Raw genomic sequence first — 10,668 nt, 5'->3', positions numbered from 1 at the left:
TATTGCCACATCTATATCCCCTCACTCTGTTGGAAAGACCCAGAAACAAGGACTAAGCTGACAACAATCAGTGTCCCTACAGGGCAGGTGGCTAAGATGGTCATCTATATTTTTGTGCTTTTTAAAAAACATACATATATATTTTTTGTTCTCATTAGTTATACATGACAGTAGAATGCATTTGACACATCATACATAAATGCAGTGTAACTTCTCAGCCGTCTGGTTGTACAGGATGTAGAATCACATCGGTCATGTGATCATATATGCACCTAGGGTAGCAATGTTGATTCATTCTGCTATTATTTCTATCCCCATACCTGCTCCCCTCCTTTCACTCCCCTCTGTTTAGTTCAAAAATACCACTATTCTCCCCTCTTATTGTGAATTAGCATCTGCATATCAGAGAAAACATTCAGCCTTTGGTTCTTTGGGATGGGCTTGTTTTGCTTAGCATGATATTTTTCAGTTCCATCCATGTAGGGACAAATGCCAGATTTCATTCTTCTTTAAGGCTGAGTAATATTCCATTGTGTGTATATGCCACCATTTCCTTATCCATTATCGGATTGTCATCTTGAAATACAGTTTATACTGAAAGAAACCAGTGTTTTTTACAGAAATGACTCCAGGTCTGGGGCAGAAAGCATGCAGATGACCTGAAGTTTCTTTTAATATTAGCTAGAAAGGAAGTTCTCGGGTCACGTCCTAAGAACCCAGCAACCTTCGTGAAATGCTGTCCCCTGACTAAAGATGGGACAATGAGCTTCAAAATGACAATAACTGCAAAGGACCAAAACCCACCAGCACGTGTGCATCCATGATATCATGCCATCATCCCCGAAGAGGGCTTGCTTTGGAGGGTGGCAGAGAACAAGTTCCTGTTCTGGAAAACCAGAGACCCGAGGGGAGAGCCAGTGGGTCCTCCCTCCTCTCCTGGACTTGCTGCACTCGTCCTCCCCTCTGGAAACCAGTGGCGGATTCAGGCAGCATCTCCTTCAAAACACATTCCAACTCATGCAGGAGAAAGCAGCGGCGGAGCCAGAACACTGCACTAGTTTAAAGGTCAAGAGCTTTGAGTGCCAGCCTCACCACAGGCAGAGAAGCAGAGGAAACTGGCTGGAGCAGCAGGGGCCAGACTGGAGGCTGGAGGAGGCCTCCCTGCTGGCTGCCCTTTCACAGTGTGGGCTCAGATGCCTCTGGGGGTGGGGCCTCCCTCAGGCCCCACCTCTTAAAGGTGCCACTCCCTGTTCACCCACACAGGAGTTCAAGCTTCCAGCCTGTGACCCTTGCAGGGATGCTACACTTGTATGCTAGTAGACGCCCACTGAAGTGACAGAATCTGTTAAAGACCACAGGAAGATGATGGCTCTTACCCAGCCCACAGACGGAACAGGGACCAGGGCAGGCCATGGAAGGGCCTTGGGGTGGCACTTGGCTGGGTTCTGCCTCTGAACCTGACCAGAGTTTGCCTGGTCATGATTCACTAACTCTACATTGGGTGACATTTTCTATATTTGCAATTTATTTTACAATAAGAAGATTTAAAGCCAAGACCAAAGCAATGTTCTACTCCCGAGGACCATTTCCTTTCTGAAAGCCCAAACCTGACCTGTCTCGCAGTCTTTTCTGTACGTAGAAGTGTCTATAAAACAGGAAAGTAAACAAAGCCTCCAGCAGCTTGTGATCTCCTAGTGGAAGGAGCGTAAAGTCACCTTCCCGCTTAGTCTCAGGGGCTCTGGGTGACTTTTCCAGTCTGTGCAGGAGAAACTCACAGGCAGGGCTCCGGCTCCCCGGACAGGGTTCAGGCAGGTTTCTTTAACAGAACAAAACTGACTTCTCTACAATCCGCCCAAGACTCTCAGAGAGACTGTCTGAGGCTCTTTAAGTTCTTGTCAAAGCTAGGCCCCTTGGTCACTAGAGGTCCACCCTGCTGTTTGGACTTCAGCCACCGAGGGCCCCCTGGCTTCAGTCCGTGGGGGATCCAGGCAGGTTTGAGGTGGGGCACTCCAAGACCCTCACTGTCAGGGGCTCTCCTGTCCCGCCCTGAGGCTGGGTCCCCCCCCACACACACCCGTGCCCAAGCTTCCAGTAGCTTCCACAGACACAGGGCCTCCACTGGGCTGGGCTGCACGTCCTCCCTCTGCGCTGCCACCACAGGGCCCTGCACAGAAGCAAGGCCAGGCGTGAGTTTCCAAAGGCAGCAGCGCTTTCTGTGCCTCCTGGGTGACTGCCAGCCGGTGTCACCATGCCCCATCCCGGGAGCGCAACAGTGACGGGGAAAACCGGGACCACCACTGCAGTCTCTACAAGATGGAGTGACACCCAAGGGCAGCTGCTGGGCTCCAGGAGCCCCCCCACAGCGGGAGGGACCCAGGTCCCCGCTGAAGCCCCGGCCTGCAGCACAGCCCAGCCCAGCAGAGGCCTCCCTGAGGGACAAGACACAAAGACCATCAGATGCTTCCACAGGGTACGCGGTGTGTGCGGCCACTCCCTGGCCACTGCAGACGCCTGTCCCCACGAGGTGGCTAATTTCCTCTGTGCTCCTGCCTGCTCTGGTCTGTCAATCCAGGTGTGCCGGCTGTTTCCTGTCCTGCGTGGCAGGTAAGCCCCCTTGGAACGGGAAGGGGTTTGCCACTGTGGCCTCACCCTTCCCTGTCACTATTCCCCCAATCCCTCACGTCCTGTAAATGAAACGCTCTCCCTGTCTGACCTTCAAGCCCTAAGAAGCTCCAGCTGGGGTCCTCTTCTCAGTCCGTCTCCCTCCTCTTCCCTGACTCCACTAGGGCCACCCCCTTCGCTTCCTCCAGGACATCGCCCTCCGTCTTTCCGAGTGTCCTCAGTCTGGCTCTCCAGAGTGCAGCCTGGGACGGGAAGCTGTGTCGAGGGGCCCACAGGGCAGTCTCAGGAAAGGAGAGGAAGCAGACGGCAAGGGAAGCTGGGCCCGCTGCACCCCATCCCAATCTCTGGGACCCCCAAGCAGAAATGTCCTGCACAGCTGTGCCAACTGCAGGCAGGAAGTCTGCATCCTCTGACTCTGTGCCAACCTGTCACGGGCCTTGGCCCAGGGTGGGGTGGAGCATCCTGGGTTCCCAATCACCAGGACAAGATCTCCGAGGGGCAGTGCAACATCACAGCTAAAGACTCCTGCCCTGGCAGGTAGATCACCTGGGCACCCCTGCATTCACCTTGATGGGTTTAAATGCGCACAAAGTCCCCCGGGGCTGTTATCAGTGGGCACACTCTGCGTCCGGCCTGTGTGCGGAGCCCCTGGGGGAGGAAAGACTGAGGACAGGCCTGGACCCTGCTCTGAATGCAGCATGGGAAATACGTAGGAAACAATCAGGTCAACGGCTCAACCCTCATGCCACAGCAGCCAGAGCTCAGTAACTGTGAGTTCTTAGCCACAAGTTTGCCAGGTGTCACGGGGGACTCGGGCCAGGCTTCCATCCCACGGGTCCAAGGAGCCCCACAGCTGCCAATGTCACCTGGGCCATGGCGGCTTCAGCTCAGTGAGCAGGGTGGGGGCCACGCTGGCCCTCCGAGCACCCCTGTCCAGTCAGCCCCTCACTCTCTTTTCGCATAGCGGGAGGGCCCGGAGCTACAGATTTCATAGCCTCCAGGAAATCGGATTCAAGCGGTGCTGTGATGTGGAATGTCTCCAGTACTGTTTTTACTTGCTGAAAGAAACCAAGGATGCCTCAAGTCCACCAGGAGCATCTGTTTCTTAAAACTTCAGAAGATGAAGATCCCTTTAAAACTGGATTCATCCAGGATGGGAATTCTATGCATATTGAAATTAGTTTACCATTGAAACTATTTGAAATTTTAATTTTGTAACAGTATCAAAACCAGGGAGTCAGAGGTCAGGAAGCACTGCAAGTTCTTCAGGTGTCCGCCTGGATGGGGGTCTCTGTACAAATCTTAGCAAGTGCAGGTGGAACATGGAGACGCAGGAAGGATCCCCCCGTGCACACCCAGGAGGGAGGCGAGTCCTGCAGGAGGGTCAGTCTCCCACCTGCAGACAGGTCAGGGCAGGAGCCAGGAGTTCTAGGAGCTGTTTCTCTACCTATCCAGAGCTCTGGAACTGCACTGAGGCTGACCTGGTCTCTTGGAGGGAAGGCTGCTGGACACTGCCATGGCTGGCTCCCTTCTCCCTCCAATGCAGAACAAGCTTGCTCCCTACATCTTACCAAGTGCACCACTTCCTTCTGAGAACTCCCCTGGCCAGGCCTGCTCACAAGACAGAGCCTGGATGGCTTAGCCTGGCCCCTGATGTGTCTTAGGAAGTGTGCTTCCACCCCTACTCTGTGATCAACCCCCTCTAGGGATGCAGTCCTGCAGGGACCCGCAGGGAACACATACGTATACACATGCACACATGCATGCACACACAGTTCCATTGCCCGGTCTATATCTCTCTTAGTCCATTTTCTGCTGCTATAACTTAATGCCTGGAATCAGGTAATTTATAAAGAATAAAGGTTTCTTTGTTTCATAATTTCTAAGACTGGGATGTCCAAGAGTGTGATGCTGGCGTCTGCTCAGCCTCTGGTGAGGGCTTTTGGCTCCTTCATAACACGGCAGAGGGCAGGACAGGGTGACATAGGTGTGTTAGCTCAGGTGTCTTCCTCTTCTCCTAAGGCCACTAATGCCATCATGAGGCACCAGCCTCATGACCTCATCTAACCCCAATGTCCCAAAGGCCCCACCTCCATGTACCAGCAACGTGTAGATTTGGGGGTCAAGTTTCCAGTTCATGAACTTGGGACCATTCAGACCACAGCAGGCCCTGCTCTCTGCCCATGTGCCTCCCCCTGTGCCATTCATTCGTTCCTGCAGTCCTTTCCCCAAACCACCCTCTCCTCCAGAAGCTGCCCCCTGTGCCCCTGGCCCCTCAGTCCTGCCCCTCTCTCTGAAGGCCCTGCAGAGATCACGGAGCCCAGAGTGTGGGACAGGAGGGGATTTCAAACAGGCACATGGACAGACCCTTCTTTCTAAGGACTTTATTTTTAGTTGCTTTTTAATTATGATTCAGCTTCTTTTTTTAAAAACAACTTTTTTCCCATTTTTTTAAAAACCTTAAGCAAATAAGACCCCAAGTGGTATTAACATGGCAGAAGTCCTGGGGCAGTGGGAGAGGGCTGTTTCTCGACACCTGCCCCAGCCTTAGGGATGCCACCTGGACACCACTCCCCCAGAGCCACTGTTCCTGATTCTGTCCTTCCCTGCAGACAGCCAGCTCCTGGGGGCGGGACACAAGGCAGGCATGGTGCCCGGCTCACAGTGAACACCCAGGGCACTGCCTGAGCTGTGCCTACGAGCTTCGGAGCCCTGCCTCAGGCAGAGTGTGCCACTGGCCTACCCAAAAGTGACTTCCTCATTGCCTAATGCCGGTCAGGCAGTGACAGTGTGCTGGCCGCCTGCAGCTCGCTGCCTGCACCGTTCCACAAGGATTCCAGCAAGGATTCCGGCAGAGGCCTGCAGGCTTGTCCCTGCAGGAGGAAGGGCCCTGGGTGAGCCTCCTTCTGCAGAGTATCAGGTGACTTGAGCAGTTGGAAAACCAGGTTGAGACCGGTAGTGTCCTCCACGTCCCTCAGAGGCACCCTTCATAGCCAGGTCAGCGGGTTCTCAGACAGGGGCCGTGAGCCTGGGACTCGCTTGCAGCCCGTGCCATGCATGGCCCCTGCATCCCCCGGAAGGAGGCCGAGTTGCTCAAGTCGCCTCACTTGTCCACTCACTCACGTCAGTGAACGGCCACCGAGCTCCTGCTGGCCGACGGCAGTAACACTACCCTTTATTGCACGCCTGCTGCCCTGGAGACACAGCACTGATAGCTCCCCTCTCACTTACCTGCAATCAGGAGGCTGTCATTTAATGAGATAATACACGCCTTCCGCCAGGGCTGCCTGTATTATTACTGTTCTCATCTCAGCCTTGCTAGCCCCAAGGGCCAGGCTCTGTAGATAAAATGCAGGAGTCTCCCCGGAGCCCATGAGGGCTCTTGGGTCATTATGGGATCCAGCCAGGTGAGCTATTCCAGAAGGAAGTTTTCCGTGCACACTACAGAGGGAGGAAAGATTCCCCCGGCTGCCCTTTGACCTGGGCTGGTGAAAGGCTAGTCTTTCCTGAGGGAGAAAGGTAAGGCAGATCGTCCTACCAGCCAGGAAGGGCTTTGGCTTGGGTGTGGCCAGGGCACCAGCAGGTGCGCATTTGTGGAGGGGCTGGGGTGCCTATGCCGTGGGTGGTGAGTGGGAGCGGGCGGGAGGGATGACCAGGAGCACTATGGGTGGCGCGGGCTGGCTGAATCAGCCATCTCTCTGGGTGCTTCTGATTTGGGAAGGTCACAGGCTACAGGAGTCCCACACTCTCCCTCTTCCTTCCTCTCGCTCATGTCCTGAGTCCAGTTGCTCCTCTCCACAGCCCACCTCGCCCACTGCCGCCGGGTGAGCTCCCAAGGCCCAAGGCCTAGCCCCCCACTCTGGCCCCCCTCCTGCCGCTCACTCTCCAGCCCCCCCCTTTCATCCTGGACCCTGAGCACTTGGCCAGCCTGGACCCCTTCTCATGGTGTCCCCTTGGCCGGGAATGTCACCCTCAGGCTTCATCTTGGCCTTCAGCTGTCACGTCTTGTCCTTTCCCCCTGTGTCGCCCAGCTGGGATGCCCTCCTCCTTCTCCTGGACACGTGTCTGCCCGCAGTCCTGCCTGGGAGAGGCCGGGTGTGGGTGAGTGGGGTGGAGCTCTTGGTCGACGTCCCCGAGTCTGTCCACTGGGCCCTGCTACTGGCAGATCCACTGGGTACACTGGCTGAGATCTGGGCGCGTCAAAGGGCTCCTTTGGGCAGGAGGGTCAGGCCGGGAGGCTCCGAGCGGCTGCTGTGCTCCCAGGAGGAAGCGACAGAGAAAGAGTCCAGCAGGCGCCCTGTTTGGCCCCAGGCCCTGCCATCTTACGGCGTCACTCACTCTCACGTAGCTCAAGCTGCCCTAAGAGGAAAGGTCATCATCTGTGGCTCCTGAAACTGAAAGGCCATGGGAAGAGAGTGTCTCTTTCCTCCAGGTCCAATAGCAGCACTGAACCGAGGCTGATGGACGCCAGCATTGAATTGCGCACTGGGCAAGAGGGTGGTGGGGAGGGGGCTGCCCCCAGCTTTGTTGACAAGGAGTCGGGGGTGGCCTGTTGGTTTGCCGGAACTGCAGAATGAAACAGCCTGGGCCCGAAGGCTTGCATGGCAGATGCACTGTTTCTCCCAGCTCTGGGAGCTGGGTCTGAGGGGAGTAGCCGCGAGGTCCCACCCCCTGGGACCTTGCCCTTGTTTGCAGACGGTGTCTTCCTGCGGTGTCTGATCTGGTCTCTGTGCCCACTCCCCTGGTGCCCTCCTGTGGATCCACATTTCCTTCTGTGGGTGAGACTGGATTAGGGCTCATGCTAATGACCACACTGTAACCCCTGCCTCCTGATGCAGTCCTTCCTGAGGTATGGGGAGTGAGGGTTCCATGGGCAGGCCATAACAGTGGGTCCCAAAGGACAATCAGGATGGTGTACCCAGGGATGGCTGGCTGGGGGCAAACACAACAGGTGATGGACACGCATCGTAGCTCCTGACCACCTCTTCACGGGGCTGATGACCCAAACAGTGGACAGGAGGGACCTCCTCTAGGTTGGAAGGGAAGGAGCTAAGCTGAAGCCAGGCGGCGGCTGGAACAGGGCCCTCGAGGTCCTCTCCCAACCCCGGGACAGCAGCAGTCCCCACTTATGAGCAGGGGCTGTGACTTCTTTCCACGTCTTTCTTCATTATGCTCCTCATTTCCTGTATTTTTGGGGCACATAGAGCATACTTATGACACTAGTTTCACTATCCCTGTCACTCGCAGGACTGTGTCTACCGACTGGTCGAGGGCTGGGCTTTCCTGCGTCTCCACGTGGCTGGCGACTTCCGACTAGACGCTGGACACTATGAACTGGACGTTGCCCGGTGCTGGATTTCACTGTGTTCTTTGACAGCCTGGACTTTGTTCCTACAGTGAAGTTCCTTGGGCTCAGCTTCATTCTCTTGAGCTTTTCTTCTAAGTTTTATTATTTCCCAGAGCAGCTCTGGGTTTCGGGCTACCTCAGCCTTGCTGGGAAGGTGTCACCCTTCAAAGAACTTGCCTGACACCCTGTGTATGAGGAGGTCTTCCCACGCGGACCGTGGGGAACCCAAACTACTGCTGGAGCCCAGGGAGCTATTCGGGCCGGCTCCTCTGGTGTCCCTGCGGCTGCTGGCCTCAGGAGCTTCACTGTGCACACATGTCCCTCTTCCTCAGAATCTTCTGCAGATCCCAGGCCCTGTAGCACATCCTCGTCCTGGGACTCTGGCCTGCACCTCCCAGTGGCCTTGGCTTCTCTGCACTCCATATCTCTTTACTGGGAGACCCAGGGTTCAACTGCTGCCTGTCCCGGGCTGCAGCTCAGACACTGCTTCCATGGAGCAAGCTGGGCAGCTGCGGGTGCACCTCATGCTCCCCTCCTTTTGGGGATTGAAGTCCTGCACCACCTGATATCCAAAATGGAAAATCTGGAGTCCCCGGGCCAAGTCCTTGACATCATTTCATAAGATCCTCATAACAGCCCCCTAGCAGTCACACTATGTTAAAAACGAGGGCAGAGTGTCCAGGGAGCTTTCCCAGAATTGGGCAGCTATCAAGGTCGTGCTCACATGCCTGACCCTCCCAGCACGGTCGAGGGCCCTGAGGCCCAGGGCCGAGGCTCACAACCCAGATTCAGATGCTTCAATTCCAGGGACTCCTCTTGCAGCTGCCTGGCCCCAGCTCCAGGCTCATTGCTCTGTGTCCTGGTGGTAGGGACAGCTTGGTCTGCATTTATATTCACTGTCACGTTGGCCCACAAGGCACACTGGAGCAGCACACAGTGTCCCCCACGGAGCAGCTCACGGAACCGGCTGACGTTGGATGCCCCGGCCCTGCCTTAATAACGGCAGAGAATGCTGAGCACACACCTGGGTGCGGAGCAAAGCCGGGGCCCTGAACATGAGGCCAGTCCAGCAGCCGTCTTCCTGGCCAGGCGTGAATCTCAAGCTTCTTTCCCGCTTCGCCCTGACTTTATAAACAATGGCAGACATAGAAAAAGTAGAGATGGCACGCTCATAGACCATCACCTGCAGTGAACACTTTCCCCTCTCCTTTTACTTCAAAGGAGATGACAAACGCCACACAGTTCACTTCTAAATGCTCCAGCCTGTTACTGAAACATAAGGACCTTCTCCATCTAACAACAACAATAGTATGATTTCACACCTGACGAAGTAAATAACTAATACAATGGAAACCTGGTCCATAGTTCAAATTCCCTCCTGTCCACAACACCTTTTAGAATTGATGCGTAGAAGCAGCTCCAGTCCAGGGCTGAACACTGTTTCTTTTGCAGGGCTGGGAACGGAACTTAGGGCTTTGTGCAGGCGAGGCAAGGGCTGAGTTACAACCCAGCCCCCCAAACAGTGCATTCCAACATTGCCCTGTTTCTTTTGTCCTTTAGAACCCACAGCAGTTCTTCCCTGGCTACCCCATGCCCCATAATACTGATTTCTTGAAAAGCCCTGGGCAGGGTCTGATGGGATCCCGCCTTCCCACTGACCAGTCCCTCCTGGCATCTCTTAACTCCTTTCTTTCTCCTCTATTTCTGATACTGGAAGACAAGTCCGAAGTCAGGATTATATACCTCTGAGCTGTGTGTCACTGGGCATTGTGACCCCATGTCTGCTCATCTGATGATATGACGCCCAGCTCTGCCCCTGGGTCAAGGGGCAGATATCAGATGACAAGCAATCTGCTCCAGCCCCTTTGTGCACAAAATCCTCACACCCTGCCTGGTTCTCATCGGCTCCCTCAACAGGGCCCCTGAATCCTGGTGCTGGTTATTTCACCAGGAGAAGCTTTTGCTCCATTTACCTCCTGAGTTTGCACATGGTGAAGGTATAAAAATATTTCAAGTAAAAACCTGTCAAGATTTAAAACTACAGTAATATTGTGACATGATTGATTCTGCCATACATTGTGAGGGGTCACTAGTCTGAATTTACACTGATGGTTAGGACTGGGTCACTGTAGCCCCAGCATTCTCGGGTGGTGTGTGTTCGGCTTGTGACCCTGAGGTTGCACAAGATTCAGACTGGCTCTCTCTGGCTCTACGAGCCTGGAGGTCCTTGGAGGCAGCTGGCATAGGCGCAGTGCCGAGCAGGTGTGGTTGAGACCTGCACCCTGGTCAGGTCAACCCAGGAGTTCAGAATGCCCACTGGCCACAACTGGTGGGCCAGTCCTGATCTCATACAACCACAGGCCAGGCAGTCAGAATCACGGACCCAAGTTTAAAGCTGCAAGATGAGACACTGCCCAAGCCAGGCAGGGGACACCAGCGGATCTCCTCAGAGCTTCTGGGCTGCAGCCGCAGGCACGACGTCCCAGCCATACCTGGGCACACACGGCCATCGTGGGGCCAGAGCACACTGTCTCACCTACAGGGTCCACGGTCACCTCGAGTTTTAAAATCCTGATTTATAATATATTTATATCAGAGTGAAAGTAGCAACTGTTGAGAAATGTGAGCCCTTTCTTCACCATACCGACCCGGAGGGAGGGTCCGGCCCTAGGTAGGCTGCCGACATGCAGCCGTGCCCT

Source organism: Marmota flaviventris, chromosome 4 (assembly GCF_047511675.1).
Source record: "Marmota flaviventris isolate mMarFla1 chromosome 4, mMarFla1.hap1, whole genome shotgun sequence".
NCBI lineage: Eukaryota > Metazoa > Chordata > Mammalia > Rodentia > Sciuridae > Marmota > Marmota flaviventris.
The sequence above is the reverse complement of the archived record's forward strand: the minus strand, read 5'-3'. Positions refer to the sequence as shown.